Source organism: Lontra canadensis, unplaced genomic scaffold (assembly GCF_010015895.1).
Source record: "Lontra canadensis isolate GAN:19392208 unplaced genomic scaffold, GSC_riverotter_1.0 scaffold438, whole genome shotgun sequence".
NCBI lineage: Eukaryota > Metazoa > Chordata > Mammalia > Carnivora > Mustelidae > Lontra > Lontra canadensis.
In genome coordinates, this window is record NW_022631431.1 from 16,622 (window position 1) to 34,985 (window position 18,364).

The 18,364-nt window shown below is 40.4% G+C and overlaps 1 pseudogene; it reads right to left on the minus strand.

Annotated features, from left to right (window-relative positions):
• Positions 1 to 12,494: 12,494 nt before the first annotated feature.
• LOC116862998 lies at positions 12,495 to 12,859 on the minus strand (annotated as a pseudogene).
• Between the last annotated feature and the right edge of the window lie 5,505 nt (positions 12,860 to 18,364).

Sequence of the window (18,364 nt, forward strand, 5' to 3'; positions counted from 1 at the left end):
TATGAATAATGAATAAGTACATAACAGAGTGAGGAGGATTAGATGAATAAATGGATGTAAACCTTGCACAGGACACTACTTAGAACTTGCTAAATTCTCGATAAATACTAGCTGTTGTTGTCATGAATGAACAGATGATGTTTTTCTCTGAACATCTTCAGAATGTGGAAAGATTATTTCTGCAATCTGTAATTTATAAATCCATACTGTAACAGTTGCCTTGTGAGATTTGATTGAGTCTCTGTAGACCTTGATCATTTGTCCTACTTCAGAGCCCCAGTAGCACTGCAGAGGTTCCAAACTAGTTCAGAATCCTGATAACAACTCCAAGGGAGTCCCTCTGATAACACCAAGAAGGATGAAAAGGTTGAAAAAGGATGAAAAGACAAACTTCAGACTTATTTGCAGACCATATATCCAACATAGGACTAGTATCTGGAATATATAAAGAACTATCAAGATGCAACAGTAAAAACAAGGCCCAGACACCTGTTTCAACTAGGAAATGAGCAATGGGCATGAATGCACCTTTTACTTGGAAGCATATATAGATGGAAGATATGCCCATGAAAGGATTTTCAGCATAATTAGCCATGAGGGAAATGCAAATTAAAGCCACAAGGGGATATCACTGCATATTTATCAGAATAACTAAAATAAAAAATTGTGACAACACTGAATACTGGCGAGCACGCAGAGGAGCTGAGTCCCTCACAAATTGCAGGCAGGGAAGTCAATGGCGGGGTTACTCAGGAAGAGAGTTAAGAGCCCCTTCAGGCAGCTAACTGTAGCTCTGGAGTTGACCTCTTGGACATTTAGCTCACAAAAATAAAAAGGTATGATCATATACAAACCTCTCCACAATGTCAATAGCAGCTTTTTCATAATAGCCCCAAACATGAAGACAACCCAAATATTCTTCACAGGATGAGCAGTTAAATAAGCTGTGACACATTCATACCATGAAATTCTTCGCAGCAGGGAAAAGACTCAAACCCATGACTCCTTGACCTGGGACTTCCCGTCCCTCGTGATAATGGAAGGGTTCTGTGTTCTGACTGTGCTGTCGGGAGTCTGCTAACCTGTGCCTTCGTGTGAGGAAAGTTGACAGAGTCAAATACACATGCTCACACACTGAACCCACGTAAAACAGGGAAATCTGAATGACATTGTAGAGTGGATTCAGGGCAATATCTTGGCTGTAATATTAGAGTATCATTTTGCAAGATGTTACTTTTAGGGAAAGCTACAAAGTATGCAGATTCTTCCTGTATCATCTTTATAATTGCATGGAAATTTAAAATTGTACTAACACATTTCTTTTAATTAAAAATGACTTAAAAATAGGGGCCCTGCATCTTCCTTGTTAAATTATTTATACCTATTTTTATAATTTGTGTTGTTATTGTTATCAGCACTTTTTTAACCAATTAATTTGGACAGATTATTCAAAGGTAGACAAAGCCAAAATAGTCTTTATCTGAGGAAAGTAAAGATAATTCAACATCATTGAACTACCAATATAGTTTATTCTCTTTTCAATTATAGGAGGAAAAGGGCATTCTTTTACTACTGTAGGTGGACCTCATCTAACAAATTCCAGTATGGCTGTGAAGTATAACCTGACTACCAGCATAGGTTAACTCCTGCCTCTGTGTGAAATCAGCTTGAATTATACATTATGTCTACATTCCACCTGCCCATGGGGATTTAATCTAAGTCACTTCAATTTCATGGGGGTGAGGTGTTTGAGGACCGTCGTGTCACAGTGTCTGTAGGGAGGAGTTCCGGCTGTTCTTTGTTACCTGGACACGCTGAGTCCTTTGAGACGTGCATTTCACCATTTCGTACTGTCTTTTATCCACATAACTTATTGGTAAATCACCCTTTTTACCTGCGCAAGGCCTCTGAGGTTTTAGCCTTCTCATAATAAATGTCATTCTGCTCTCAAGGGTACGAAACCTATTTGGTTGTTCTCATTGCCGTCCCCATCATTCTGGGTCTGCATTAAACTTGATGCGACTTAAGCCTGTGCACTTGCTCAGGGTTATCCACAGATAGAGCGGATATCATTCCCCGGTATCAGCACCGGGTAAGAGCCGGTGGCAAATCCATCTGCAGAAACAGTGCACGTCATGAGAGCTGCAGGAGTTTTCTATTGTTTTGTAAAACAAAACAAAACAAACAACCCACCAAAAAAAAAAAAAAATCAAAGATAACACCTCAAAACTTAGTGGATTAAAAGCACAAACATATTTTCTGTCTTCATGGGATCAGGAATCCAGACCGAGTGGTGTCTCTGCCACGGGGTCTCCCACCACTGCAAGCAAGATGGCGTCCGAGGCTGGAGGCGCACAAGCCCGTCTCCCACGGCTGCGGGCAGACCTCACGTCCTCACCTGAATTCGAGGCTTGTTTCCTCCCTGGCCCGACGAAGAAAGCAGCCATTTTAAGGGAAGACCACCTCACAAGGAACCGCGGGCTGACTCCGGAAGCCGAGCACCTTGCCTTACAACTACAAGGACCACGGTTCAGCGGACAACCACACACGCTTGGAGGGGAGCCTGGAGTCTCCGAGGAGACAGTCGTCCCCTGACACCTTGACTGAAGACTCGCGACTTGCCGCAGCAAAAGACCCAGTCCGGCGGGGCTCAGACTCGAAACCCATGGGCACTAAGATAAAAAGGTATTTTTGCTGTAAGCTGTGAGCTGTGAGGTAATTTTTTTCGCAAAACCACAAACCTGATACAGAGTTTGATGCCTGGAAACACCGGGGCGTCTGAGGGCAGCTGTGGAACAGGCAGTAGGCAGACGCTGAGGTAGGTTTGAGAAACATGAGAGAGAAAGTCTAAATTACCTTGAACAGCTGTTAGTGCAAATACGGACGTGGAAGGTATTGCCCGTGAGGGCCAGGAGGAGGGGGATCACTGTGTTGGACCCTGGAGGTAGGGCGGTCCTTGTTGGCTGGTGACGCCAGTGACAGGAAAGCAGGGCAGACAAAGGTCTCCTCCAGGCACTCGGGAAGCATAATTTAACAGTATCAAGCGTCTTAGGTAGCGAAGGGCATTTCTAGGCAGTGTTGAGAATGCCACCCAATTGCTTCTTGCTGTTTATAATAAAACAGGAAAGGAAAGAGATTGATTGAGGAAAAAAACTAGTAGACAAACAATGAAACCAAACAAAACGGGGGCTTGATGGTTTAGAAAATTCTGTTTTTTCACATGGCAAAAGCTGTTAAAATTAAGAAATTGCTTCTGAAAGTATGTCCTAGAGAAAGAGGATGTGCCTGTAACATCTCTCTAAAACCATAGGAAGGTCAAACAGTCACAGCGTTCACGCACACACAGGCCTTCAGAGGGCCTACATGGTCAAACCACATGGTCAGACCACAGGGTCAGACCACAGAGTCTCTAGGAATCTTACAGGCACTGCCCCTCGGTCATCATAAGTGCCAAAGATAGGGAAGGGGTTTTCATAAAGTGATATTATCAAGAACTGGAAAACAAATCCATTGCAGACCCCCAAAGTTCTTGAGAAAACTATGTCAGCAGAACACCTGCCCTATTAACCTGAAAATATAAGGAACACAAAATGGCGGGAACTATTGGACCCTCCAGTTGCCATTGGTGCAAAGCACTTTGATAAAACTACTCAGCTGCAAACAGATCCAAACCATGTCATACAGCAAACAGCTCTACCATGGACCTTGTGTGAGATGGGGACAGCTATTTGGAATGTTCAGTTTGCCAAGGTGGTATAAGTGTTTTCCACTGAGAAAATTCACTGGAAGAATGGGTGGGGTGGGGGACTGTGTCTTCTACCGTCCTCTTTGCAAAGATTTTCAAGATCTTTGTGATATGATCAGGATTTTTCTCAAACTGCACAGGCCCCCCCTTCCATGGCAGGTGGGGGAAATGATAACCAAGTGGGGCTTCCTGATGCATAGTTTAATTATAAAAAGGTATTTTGAAAAGGGTGGTTCTATAGAATGTTTACTAACAGTATGTTTTTCTGCAGAAAGCTCCCCAGGGCAAGAGATCAGTAATAGCACAAGAATGTAATTTACAGAGGTGGTTGGTTAAGTCAAAGCCAGAAGCTTCCTGGCCAAGATGGCACCAAGGACCTGAGCTACCACCGAAACCTTGGCCCCTGAATTAGGTTCAGCGCCCATCATCATAAAGACCAGTGTTTCAGAGGTAGTTGCACAGTTTATTAAATTGTCATTGGTCTGCATGAGTCATTAAATAACATATGATTTAATAAATCCTGTCTACGTGCTAGTATAGTTGAGTAAAATGTAAATTAAATTATCCTTATATAAAAACTGTAAGTGACTTCTGATCATACTCAGGATAACATTTAAAAACCAGTAAGATTTTACACAATATACTCCCTGCCTATATGGTTACCCTTTTTCTCTTATGACTCCTGACTAGGTTATGACTTTGTTATTTTGTTTTGTTTTGTGTCTGTTTCTTCACTTGGATCCTCTATGTGGTGGAATGGTCACATCAGGATTTTCAGAAAATGCAGTTTTCTCTGGCTGCAATCCTCTGATTTATGCTCCCTCCTTACACACACTCTCTCTCTCTCTCACGAGATCTCCTTACAAAGCAATTCCTGCTCAGCATTCAGCAGCTTCTGCAACCCCACCTACATTTGGTCTCCCTCATAGCATTTCTTTTCCGTCATTGCACTAACTGGATTTCACTATCATTATGAGTTCTATTGTTCTATATGTCATTCCTTTTAGGCTGTAATTTCCATGAACAAAGGCTTTGCTTTCCTTTCCATGGTTCATATGTGTAGGGTATTGTACATGGAATATCTAAAATATACAATCAGTATTTGAACATAAATTAGAAATGAATTATTAAAAGATATTTTATATAAATACATGTATGCATATATATTCATATTTAATATAATATCTGCATTAGCACTCTTCCTCTCCTTTTTTCCTTAGGGACCTGATATCTTTTGAATGTATTAGAAATTTTAAACTTTTGCTTACTTGGTTATACTTTGCCAATTCCCAGTTAGACATGTCCCCTTTCCCTCATGCGCTCCGCTTCTAATGGGAACATCCTTGTCAGAGGGGCAATACTGGAGATCCTGAAACTAGGAAGCAGCAAGTCTTGCATGATGTTAGAACCAGTAAAATAATTTTGATTAAAACTCTGATGCAGAGATTCTCTTTTATATTCTACTGTTTATGTGAGGATGATTCTCACTCAGCCTTCACATCCTGTCTCAGTTAGATTCTCTCCTCCATCAGCCTGGCCATAATTGGGAGCCTAGAGAGCACATTCGTTCACTGCTGCTCATGTGTTTCCAGAAGTCCTTATCTGTCACCTTCCTGCCACAAAGAGCCCCTACAAAACCTCCAGCGATCCAGATTCCAGAGCAGAACACTGACTGTACCACTTGATACACTGCCTATGCAAAGGTGCGCTGTTGGGAGAAAGGGGAATTTGAATCATTTAAGATTTCATCTATATACCCTGTTTCCTGACAAAAGATACCCAACAGTATCAACCTCTACATTTCTATGTTTGTTCTTGTTCTTTAAAGCTTTATCTACCAGCATCATGTGGGAGAAGCCAGAAAGGATGAGTTCGAGGTCACTCTGACGGACTCATTAATTTAGTTAAGATATTCCCTCTCTTTTTCTAAATTCCACTGTTCTCATCTGCAAAATTAGTAAAATAAGTTTGCCTAAAGCCAGAGAATAGAGAAGGCCCTCTGTCACAGGACCGGCCCCTGCTTACAGCAGGGAACACAGGGCATGCTTCACTTTTCACACCAGGAAAATCTCAAATTGAAACGACAAAAAACAAAATAAAACAACACGACAAACTCTGTTTGTTAAAAGAATTTTATTTTAAAATTCACTGTAGATGTCTCCTCTTTTAAAATTTTGGTCTTTCCTTCAGCTTGTCAGTTCATTGTGTCCATGTTGCTTAATAGTGATTAAAAATGGAAACTATTGTTTTAAAAATTCAACAAAGACTTGCCTATATAATTACTCAGGCTTTCAATTTACTTTTCACCTCTCAAAGTATGTATTCTCATGCAAAAATGACGCATTAAAAACAAGTGAATTTTCAACCATTTTACATTCTACTTTGAACAGGGTCTTGAAGTCTGTGAATACTCTTTAATGCAAGAAAAAGATTCTGGAGTCTTGGCAATCCTGGGTGAATGGATTTGACTCAAACACACAGCAGTTTTAAGAACTGTCATTGTCTGATGGCTGCTGGTTGCTTAAAATGCCTGGAGTTGATGACTTTATCCATCCCCGCTGCGGAGTGGATGATGACTTTAGCAAGGAAAAAAAAAAAAAAATTTACAGGATCTGTAAGAGGTCCTGAGCACTGAGGTCTTGGGATTTGAAAACAAAGTTGTGGGGGGACAGACTGTACCCCACATCAGGTGCCAGGGCTGCTGTTGGTCGGCATCTTTGGGGCTGGTACAGAGTAAGGCATTTCTGATCAATAACATCTGAAGCCCACGTCAGCAGCACTGCTTGGTGACCCAAGTACTGAGCATCTGCGTTTCCTCCCTAGACACAGCTCCCTTCCTCTGGCTGATCCCCAGAATCTCCACGATGCTTTTGCTACATTATTAGTTGCCAGGACCCATTACTAAAATGGGTCTGTAGTGGGGCCTTGGATCTGAGCTTTTCAAAAACAACTTTCCAAAAGCCAACATAGATTTTAAAAAAAAGAAAAGAAACTTAACTTGGCAGAGGCCTGAAATAGTAGTCTGTCCTATACCTCAGAGATGTCTTTTAAAAAAATTTAATTCTAAAATGGATATATGAAGTTATAGAAACAAAGAACAGTTGCAAAATATAATAAGAAAAAAAATCCCAAATCATTTATAACATCAAAGCAAAATATAACTATTAATGTTTTTATTGTTTTATTTCTAAAAATGCCCTATTACATGAAAAATGTACTATATGCATATCATAAAAATATGGTAGCATTTTCTCATGCCATTAAAAATTTTTTAAAAATATCTTGCAATGGTGACAGTTTTTCATAATACAGGATTTATGTGGTAAGTACAGTTTGTCATCTCGTTTTAGATTTTTGTATTTATGTAAAGGACTCTGACAAATTCTTCCGTCCATTAAGGTTGGTCCACATTTTCCTCACCTCCTGGAGCAGGAGGTTGAAGACTCACACTGCAGTGGAGAACCGTGTGGAACCAGCCAGCATCTGCCCCAAGTCTGACCCTGCCCAAAGGGTCTGGAAGGTCAGAGGGACAGGACAAGGTATGTGAGCACCCCTAATAGCATCCTAGATTCTCCTTTACACAGAACACGACGAGAGGGTGTGAGTCCTCAGCAAGGCTGTACTCCATGGGTAAAAAGGTTGCAGCATTTATGCCATGTAAGTTATCTTCCCTGCTCCCTCCCCCTCACGGGCTCTTGGCACACCTGTGGGCATTCTCAGAAATTTGTTGAACGCTTGGTTAAGAGAGGTTAATATTTGGTGAACGCTAGTTTGAAGTGTTTTTGATTATGTTTTTCTGAGACAGGTTATTTCAGTAATTCAGCAGTATATTTGCTAAATCCAGGTACATAATTGGAAATAATTGACCTATATCTTTTAAACAGAAAGGGAAACCATTTCTGAATATCGAACAGACAACCTTGAGTTAGGACTTCTGACATAAACTTGAGACTGGCTCTCTTTATTAATTTTTGTAAATACTGTTGTTATTTATTTTATTTTGTCAGTGGTTTGGTTTCTGGAGACCTTTCAAGCTGTTTCGGTGCTTCTCTGACAAGGGATTCCCTGGTGAACCTTTGGTTCTGCAGTGAGGGAAGGTTGCCCAGCCTACCTAGGACTAGACTAAAAGTCACTCTGGAAGAATTCATTTTAGTGGTTGGTTCTTAATGACAATTTCTAGGCAGTGAAGTTGGTTTAACTGGCAGATACAACCATCAGAGTGAGAAATGATTAAAAGTAAAATGGGGATAAATGTTAAATCGGCACATATCTCTTGTACAAGATAGGCTAGACTGAACACTGTCTCCCTTCATCTCCTTGGAAGGGCTTCAGGCACTAGCTGGCTTGAGCCTTGTCTATACCTGTGTGTGTGGCTGCTATATGCAGAGAAGGGGGTCCTGGATGGACCGTCCCTTTGCGACCTTTTGAAAATACCAGTCTGAGCTGAGCTCCAGCTGAGCTCCATAACAGCATGCTGAAAACACCAGCTTTCTAATGACAAGACAGGATTTGCAAGCCCGATGGGCAACAGTCTTCCACTAAGACTTGCTGGGTAACAGGAGGCAGATTATTCTCAGCAAGGCAGCTTGTTGCTCCTACATGTATGGTTTTGTCATTGTCAACCCCCCCCCACCCCTGCAGTCCCCTTGGTAGGGAAAGGGCCTCAATGTGCATTGTAAGGAGAGCAGCCCCAGATCCTCACCAGCACCTGGGCTCTGCTAATTGTACGTGCAGTTCCTAGACAAATAAATAACAATTTCCAGTATTTTAATTATGCACTTAAAAATTCATGAGAAATTTCTTCGTGTCACACTTAAGAGAAGTCTTAAGTATGGACTTAAGAGAAGTCCATACTTCCTGTCGAAACCCAGATAGCTAATGTGGGGCCCATGTCCTCACTGTGATTTTGGTGCCTGCAGCAGTCTCTGCTCACACCGTGGACAGAGACAGGCCTGGATAGTTGGGTTTCAGTCTGCTGGGCTGTCAGATCCTTCAGAGCCTCCTGGACCCACATCTGCTTTTTTTTTTTTTAATTATTTTTATTTTATTTTACACACAGAAAGAGATCACAAGTAGACAGAGAGAGGGGGGAAGCAGAGAGCCCCACTGAGCAGAGAGCCCGATGTGGGGCTTAATCCCAGGACTCTGAGATCATGACCTGAGCTGAAGGCAGAGGCTTAACCCACTGAGCCACCCAGGCGCCTCCACATCTGCTTTTGTTATCAACTGTTCTTGTTTTGCAGAAAACCATTGTTTCTTTTCTTTCAGAGTAATGAAGAAGTGAGAAATTATGGACAGAAATTTAGAGATTAAACCCAGAGCAAAAGTTAGCATGTTCTCATTATGACACTTAATCCAATTTCTCAACCTGGTTCAAACTTCTTAGTGTGTTCTGTGTGTTTTTAAATATATTCTCAAGGATATTTTATGATCTATGGCTTTAAAGACAAAATTCTGTTTTAATTAATGCAGCTTATCTTTCTATTTTTTACTTCTGCAAGTGTTATGTATCTACAAATTATATGTTATCACAAGGCCCAAAATCTCTCTATTTAACTCAAAGTTTCTATTTAACTCAGCAGAATGGCAAAGTTTCTATTTAACTCAGCAGAATGGCAATATTTCCTTTCCTTTTTTTATAAAACCAGAATGTGCCTAAATATATTCCTAGTAAAAAATATCTTTATACGGAATAACTTGGACATTGAGTAAAATATAGATTATTATTATGCTGCCTTTTAAAATAGTTTCATGTTAAGTAATCATGAAAATTTGAATAACTATATGCAAAAAATGTAAATTAATATATTCTATTAGTATCACCCAAAAAATTTTGCTTTGCCCAAATTTGATCTGTTAACTAGATGGAATTCCAAGCAAAATCTTGTGGGTTTTTTTTTCCCCAGAAAAATTGAAAGGCTAATTATTTTTTTATTTAATTTAATTAATTTATTTATTTATTTCACAGAGAGAGAGAGAGCACAAACAGGGGAGTAGCAGGAAGAGGGAGAAGCAGGCTTCCTGCAGAGCAGGGAACCTGATGTGGGACTCCATCTGAGGACCCTGGGACCATGACCTGAGCTGAAGGCAGATGCTCAGTCGACTGAGCCGCTCAGGCATCCCTGAAAGGCTAATTCTTAAATTTATATAAAAATATAGAAATAATAGTTAAGGTAATTTTGAAGAAGAAAAAGAAATTGTAGCACTTAAAATACCCAATATAAAGTTTTACGATAAACCTGTGGTAATAAAAGTGCTATGGTAATTGCTCTCTGATGGAAACAGACAAATGGGACAGAATGAAGTTGAGAAATGATGTTGTATGTATGTGGGCTTGTAGTTTGTTACAATGGTCTTCCTGAAGAGCACAGTCAGAAAAGGACATTCTGAGCAATGTCCTGCATAAAATATTAACATTCGCCCCTTCTTCATATCATCAGCAAAAGCCAATTCTAGGGGCGCCTGGGTGGCTCAGTGGGTTAAAGCCTCTGCGTTTGGCTCAGGTCATGATCTCAGGGTCCTGGGATCGAGCCCCGCATCGGGATCTCTGCTTAGCAGGGAGCCTGCTTCCTCCTCTCTCTAAAAAAAAGCCAATTCTATGTGGTTTTTAGATTTAAAATTTTTTTTAATATTTTATTTATTTATTTGACAGACAGAGATCACAAGTAGGCAGAGAGGCAGGCAGAGAGAGAGGGGGAAGCAGGCTCCCCGCCGAGCAGAGAGCCCGATGCGGGGCCCAATCCCAGGACCCTGAGACCATGACCTGGGCGGGAGGCAGAGGCCCAATCCACTGAGCCACCCAGGCGCCCCTAGATTTAAACTTTTTAAAAAATCGTTTCATGACCTTGAGATGGGCAAGATTTCCCAAACAAGATACAAAAGGTCAATAACTGTAAATAAAATCACTGTTAAACTGCATTAAAATTAGAATAGTCATTCATCAAAAGACACAATTTAGGATCTGAAAGAAACAGTCTACAGAGCTTGAAAAGATCCTTATAATACTGAGTATAATTCACAAAGGACCAATTCTATGAAAAAGGCTTCTACAAGGCAATCAGGAGAAGACAGACAACCTGATAGATGATGGACAAGAGCTGAGGATGAACCCCTCATAGAAAAGGTGATCTAAGTCAGCAGTAAATGCAGGCACAGCAGCTCAACCTCATTAAAACCAGGAGGCACAGAGAGAAGTCTCAGTCCCACATCTGCAAACAGCCGTCAGAGTGGGTGAACTCTAGCACGGAGGACACTCAATTTGGGCAAGGCTGTGTAGCAAAGGGAACTTTCGCATGCAGCTGGGGCAGGGGCACTTCTTAGTGTGTAGATTTAGCAAAATTATTTATGGCTCCTTAATGAAGCTAAAAACACAGCTCCTCTTTATACCACTGTGTAATATTCCACAGATACACAGATGCCACAGTTATCGCCGTGAAGTTGTTCAGTTTTTCATCATTATCTTGTAATGTCTTGAGGATCTGCTGTGATGTCCCTCTTTGATTTGTAATGGTTTTCCCTTTCTTCTCCCTCCCCCTCCTCCCCGTTTTCCTGCTTCTTTTCCTTCTGCTGTTCCTTCCTCTCTTCCTGCTGTTTCTCTTCCCTCCCTCCTTCTCCTCCCCTCCTCTTGCTCCTCTTCCCCTTTCCTGTTCCTCCTCCTCCCTTTCTCCTTTCCTTTCTTCCTCTCCTCCTCCCCCTCCTCCTTCTTACCTTGTCCACCCCTCCTCCTCTTCTCCTCCTCCTCTCTTCCCTCTCCTCCTCCTCCTTCCCCCCTTCTTCTTTTTCTTCTCCTCTCTCCCTCCCCTTCTCCCCGTCCTCCTCTTACTTCCTTCCTCTCTTTCTGTCTCTCCCCTCCAGTATTTTTTAACAACTGCTGCACTCTAAGCCTGTACAGAGCCCCCTGTCTGCTCTCTGTGCTCCCTGGGTTAGCTCTTGATTATACAGATCCAGGTAGCTGCTCCCTGCTTCAGTGCTCCTTTCTCCCTGTTCCCACATATCTCAGAATCACAGAAACTTGGGGCCTTACCTGCAAGCAAGAAGCCACCTCCTTAGAAATTACAGAATTACAGCCATTCACAATTGAGTATCTTTTTACCCTGTCATAGTGAGACTACAATTCCAAATCTTCCTAGCAAAATTTATGTATAGAAAGAATAACAAAAGACACTGCTATTCATCAGTACGTCATGATTTAAATTTTCAGACACATTTGGGAAATAGAATCTGCAGGGAGAGGGAGAAGAAAAACAAATCATGGAAGTTTTAATGAGGAGACTGTCATTTTTCATAGAAATGAGAACAGGGCAGGACTCCAATGTACATAAAGAGAAAGGACTCGGTATTTGATAAATGGTCAAGAGGACTTGGTAAGGAAAAGGGACACATTTTATTTTCCATCTTGCCTTGTGCTAAATTGTTCATTCCTTACCTCTAGACTTAAAAAGAGAAAAGTGTTCTGCAAGCCTTAGCTCACTTTGTTTGAGGTCTGATTACTCAAAAGAGAATAAGAAATTAGGTTACATAACTATGAAGTCAACGAAGTAGTATTGGCACAGAGACTAATCACAGAAAAGTCTACACTTAGGAAAGTGTTCATTTAAAAATTTTCTATTGTAAAACTGGCTTTGTTAATATGATATTTAAGAAAGGTGTTTTTTTAAGGGTAGAATTATTATTTTATTGTCATTAATAATCAGATGGCATTTGGGTATAGAGTCTTCATAAAAGACTTTTGTAAATAAATTTTAAAAAATCAGAAGTTTTCAACAGCCAAGGGCTGCTTATGTTTTCAGAAAACATAATTAGATTAATTCATTTATGGTGGCTTCAAGTTTTTCCTTATTAGCTCCAGAAAATTCACCCACCTTCTGTCCCTTTTTAAAAAAACTGGAAGGTCAGCATGCGTTTGACCTCACACCAAAGGGACATCCTGACAGTCATCCATGTCTACTTCAAGGAACACCACATTGGAATACTTCTCAGAGAGGGAATGAAAGAAAGGCTTGATCATTGCAAGGCCCAAACCATGTGGCTGAGAAGTCAACTACTAACAGGTTTATCCCCTGCACCATCCAAGGCTTCCTGAAAAGCAGACTTGCTCTCAATCTGCCTCATCATCTTGGCAGCTGGCGGTCTGACAAGCAACCATAAGAACTGATGAAAGGGATCCAAAATACGGGATGGAGCTTAAGAAAACTGTTTTGATTTTCTTTCTCTTTCATAATATTCCTTATTTTCTCATAACTTAGAAATATTCAGGATCCCCAAATCAGGAAGCTTCTTGTCATGGCACAATCATTGCTGATCAATACTTAGTCTTAATAGCTTGCAGCATCCATTCATGGCCCTTTCAGTATGTGCCCATCCACTCATGACTCATTCAATCAGGTGACGCAAGTGAGTCTGAAACCCACTGGAATGAAGCCACAATGGAAATTCAGTATTTCCACTATGTAGTAATATCCCTCAGAAATGCAAGCAAGACATGCAGAGGTTGTGTTACAATCCTGGAAGGAGTTGTGCATTCGTGGGGAGAGAAGAGAATTAAAACGTAAACTCCAAGTAATGATCAGTTTGTGCTAACATGACAGCTAACATCCCATGGGGGGAAACAGTAAATGTCTTCCTAACCCTACAGTGCACAGGATTAACAGCTTTGACTGTCAGCGTTCTCCTGGACCAAGACCAGCAATTTAAACCTAGAGTAATCTTGGAAGATCTCCACCACAAGCACCAGCAAAGTCCCACAAGGGTTTTATATTACATTGCACAGTGAAAGACGCCAGAGAGAACTTCAGTAATCTCATGGTTGAAGAACTTTAATTTTTAAAAAAATCAAAAACAAAAGGACCGGGTGAATAAACATTGTAGGTGAGTAACTTCTTTAAGGCCTGTTGGTCTTGTTAGCATGATAGACTCCATCTACTAGCATAATAAGCATTGGGATCCAGCTCTGTAGTATGATAGGTGAGATCGTTTGTTTACTCCTTACAAATGCAGTTCCTGTACAGTTACTGTAGGCAGGGTTTTGTTTTTCTTTTAAGATTTTATTTATTTATTTGGGAGAGAGAGTGAGAGAGAACACAAGAGTGGGGTGAAGGGCAGAGGGAGAAGCAGGCTCCCCACTAAGCAGGGAGCTCGATGCAGGGGTCCATCCCAGGACCCTGGGACCATGACGTGAGCAGAAGGCAGACGCTTAACCAACTGAGCCAGGTTTTTTGTTTGATGAGGTAAATGTAAAGATTGATGAAATGTATTTTATGCTGTCAGGAGTTTGTGGTCTATGATCCTGGTTTACAGTTTTGTTATCTTTGGGTTGTCCACTAATATTCGAGACAAACAGTAGGGCATGTGCCTTGCCCTCATTTACAAAATGTAAGTGGGTGTATCTTGTGTTACTTCTCTGTGATGACTGTTCCTTTACTCTTCACATGGTAACAGATAAGTACCAAATGTGAATGTTTCATCAGCCTGAATGTATGATTTTAAAAAAAAAGTGTCAAGCAGAGCCCTCTGACACGTCAGATGGCTATAAAGTTTGAACAAAAATCAATTAATATTTGCTGCTTGAAGCCTGGAGTTCCGTTGTTGCTGTTATTATGGCATAAAAGAATATACCATATTCTTTTTCACTTATAATCCCACTTATCTCCAGGATCCTCATCTCTCCTCTAGATGGTTCTATCCATGAGCTTACTTACTAGATCCGGGATCCCTAGCTTGCAGGCAGCATACCCAGAACCCCAGCCATGCTCTCATGAGTGGGGTGAGAAAGAAGGTGCAAAGGCACTGGGGCTCCATGTGTTACTGCTCACCTGGGGACAAGTTTGGCACCAGAGGGGAGACTGAATGTGGTAACAAGGCACAAACCAAACATGTAGACTTGCTCTACGAAAGAAATGGGGAAAGAAGAAGGGATTGGAAAAGTCTTACAATAGTGGGAGAACTCAGGACTCGTAGAGGATGAAGGTCCAGAGAAAGTAGGGAGCCTGGTGCTCATCTTGGGTAACAATGGTATTGGGAGTGGTACCAGCTGACATTCACTGTGTGCCAGTGGGTTAGCTCAGTACACTCTCTACTTAACCTCATTTATTCCCCGTAACAGCCTTACAAACCCAGTACCATTATTTCTGCCACTTTAAAAATGAGCTTACTGAAGATCAGAAAAAGTGGAAGATTTGCCCAAAACTGTCATTGTTAAGAAAAACTATGATTCAGGTCCTTTCAGGGTGTGTCCAGAGTCAGTACTCCTAATATCCAGTGCTGTTTTTCCTCAATTAAAATGGCAAGGAAGAAACCCATGCACTCTTCTACTAGGAACTGTGGACAGACATCAGTTTGTGCCTTTGCTCAAACCTGAGATCTCCCTTTTCATGTTTCTCTTTCTAATTTAGTTCCTACCAGCTGCTTATACCAATTCTAACTTTGCGGGCACGGAATGATTCATAGAGAATTGTTGGCTCACACTGGCTTGGCCTGAACCCCAGAATCTTGACTATCAAAGAGTGAGATGAGAACATTCACATTTCAGGAGCCTTTACAACTCAGGAAATTAGAAGGAAAAAACATTTTAATTGCTTAAAGGCTGAACTCAACTCTTTTAAGGAGAAGTACGCTTATTACACCTCTTTATTCTTAAGTAATGTATTTTTTAATTTACTATTTCTGATATTGGTACCTATATTTATTGCCATTAGGCTTAATTTTCCTCAGCTAGTCTAGTGGGAGTAATAGTTTGAATGCTAGCCTGGTGTATGCTGCTTCAAGGTATTATTGCAGAGCCTTATACTTCGTTAATGTAATTGTTTTTAATATTGGTCATTATAAAATTGATTTCTGTGGACAATGCTCCTTCCCAAATATCCCCCAGCCCCAGCAGCACAAGCACTGGAAACCTAGTCAGTAAAGCATCTAGTCTGTGCAATATCCCCGGTTTGCAGAATGTTTGCCGTAGCCAGCGAGGACTCTGTGGCTTGTCTGTCTCTGTTAACTCTGTGATTCAACAGTAGGGAGACATCCTTCATTTGGTATAAAGAAAAGAATTGCTGTGTTGACATAAAAAGTTACCAGTTCTGGGCAGTTCCCAAACTTCAAAGATAATCTGGTTTTTATCCCATGATTTCATAGCCCAGAGTTTTGCTTTGCAATGATGTCAAGCCAATTCCATCTTTGTCAATCATGTGTTCATGTGGCCTGGAGCAGGGACAGCAAATGGTGTCCATTTACTAGGCCAAGATTAGACATTTGGGAGCAACTACCTAACCCAGGCTAGAAAGAAAATGAGGTTAAAAAAAAAAAATCTATTATGCCTGTCATGTTGTAGGAGGGGAAAGACAACTTTAATACATTACCATTTCTCAAAGACATTTGAAATGTGATAATACTAACTTATAAAATCCATTTGTCTTCACACTTGTTGTATACATTACTTTTTATATTGTTTAACAGACTTTAAAATGATATATATGTTCATCTTGTAATGTGCTTTAACATTTGCATTCAACAAAAAAAAAGACAAAGAAAAAAAAACGTACTCTTCTAGAAAAATTGAAATCAAGGAAATGTTAGGTCATGTCTGTATCAGTCTGTGGTCGTGCTCACTGCTGTTAGCAGAGCGTCAGTGACAATCATCATCCTAGTGAAGGAAGGGATTCCTGGCTCAGTCAGCTGTGTGTGCCCTACAGACTTCCCTGTTCTTTCAAGCCCAGAAGAAGAAAGAAATGTCCATTCACTGGATGCAAGGAAAATCCTCACCAACAATGGGTGAGAAGAAAGTGCCATTTGCCTTGATCTACCAACATGGGAGTGGTTTTTCATTTCCTTATTTTCATTCTCCCTGAACACTCTTGTTAGCGCAAATGCTAGTCTTGCTATGGAATTATGTATTCACGTTATTATCAATCAATGTATGATAGGCAGTGTAAACCCATGCAAAGCCAATGTAGTCTTTTGTAGGCCCTTAGATGGACATCGTTACTGCAATTAATATTTAATCAGTTTGAGAAAAGCGTTATAATTTGCTATGCATGCTTTTTAATTATTATTTTTTTTTTCTTTTGGAATAACAAACAACAAAATGCTGATGAATTCTATAATTTCCCAGATGCTGTTTTTCAGTGAACAATGAACAATGAGAAGTACCTGCAGGCTCTCAAATGATAAATACAAAATGATCTTAGTGAGAAACAAACAACTGAAGACATTCCAAAAGAATATTTTATGGGGTCTATAATTAGGAATAATCTTTCAGCAAAGCAGGAATTAGACATTTCTTTGGGAAATTATTTGCTTTGTACTTAATTTTTAGTTCATGTTTCGTATGTCTTTACCCATCCTTCTGATCAACTGTGGGTTTGAATATTATCTATATACCTGCGGTTGTCCCATAACATTTGTAAGTTTCAGTTTTTACTTTAGTCACTAGTAAAGGCTGTCATGACACTCAGAAGAAAGCATGAATATAAAATAATGGTATGGGCAGAGCTGGGTGGTTGACTGCATGGGACTTACATTCATATAGGCCCAGCTTTAGCCTGGATATCCTCACTAGCTCTCAGCTGGGTGTGGTACCTGAAGTCTCTAAAAGTCTCTAAACCTTAGGTCCTTCCTTTGCAAAGTGAGGTTACCTTTAGTACCACCTCACGGAGTAGGGTAGGATGTTTGGAGATAACGCCTGTAAATGACTTAACCTGGTGCCGTGTGCATTAGAGACTGTCGGTGGATGCTGGCTGTTAACCCTTCAGTTGTAGAAATCAGAACATGAGAGGTATTGTACTATTTCTCATTAATCTTTTATCTTTTACTTCTTCCTTTTTTTTAAATTTTCTAAAATTTTTAATTTTTTAATTTTTTTAAAATTTTATTTTATTTTTATTATGTTCAGTTAGCCAACATATTCCTTTTTATTGTATTAAGGAAGGCACGTGTTGTGATGAGCGCTGGGTGTCCTTTGCAACTAATGAATTGTTGAACACTACATCTTCCTTCTTTCATCATTCATCAGCCTTAGGAATGGTCAGCTCAATCCCGAGATTGCTTTCTTTCCATCATTCTTACACACTGGTCTTTCAGTGGCCTCTCCACCCCTCACCTCTGTGAGCCTAATACAGTAGTCTGAGCTCTTGGAGGCAGAGTTGTGTGTTGTTTCAGTGGCCTGGGTATCTTTTGTGTTCAGGTAGTAACTACAGCAGAACTTAGCTGTTACTCCCTCTAAGCCTCAATTCATTCTTATGTAGGAAAAAAAAAATAAATGTGAATCAGTACCCTGTAGGGTTTTATACAGTCAGAAAGAGATAATAAAGCTCTTAACACAATACTTGGCATGTAAGGTCTGTTTGGTAAATGCTAGCTAATTGTGTTCTCTTGCTAAAGAGCTCCATTTCAGGAAGTTTCTCCTCATAGGTCTTCAAAGTTTGCCTACCTCCCACATACAGTCTGGGGTTTCTAGTTACCCTTTGGAGTACCATTGGGTTTTTTACATTCATTTACAGTGGACATTTCTTCAAAAGCTCTTTCTTAATAAGAATGTTTGAGGATGACTGTATAGTTTGCTTTAACTATGAACAAAATACTACTTATATTTATTCAAATAGACATTCCTGTCCAATGATCTATGATGTTTTT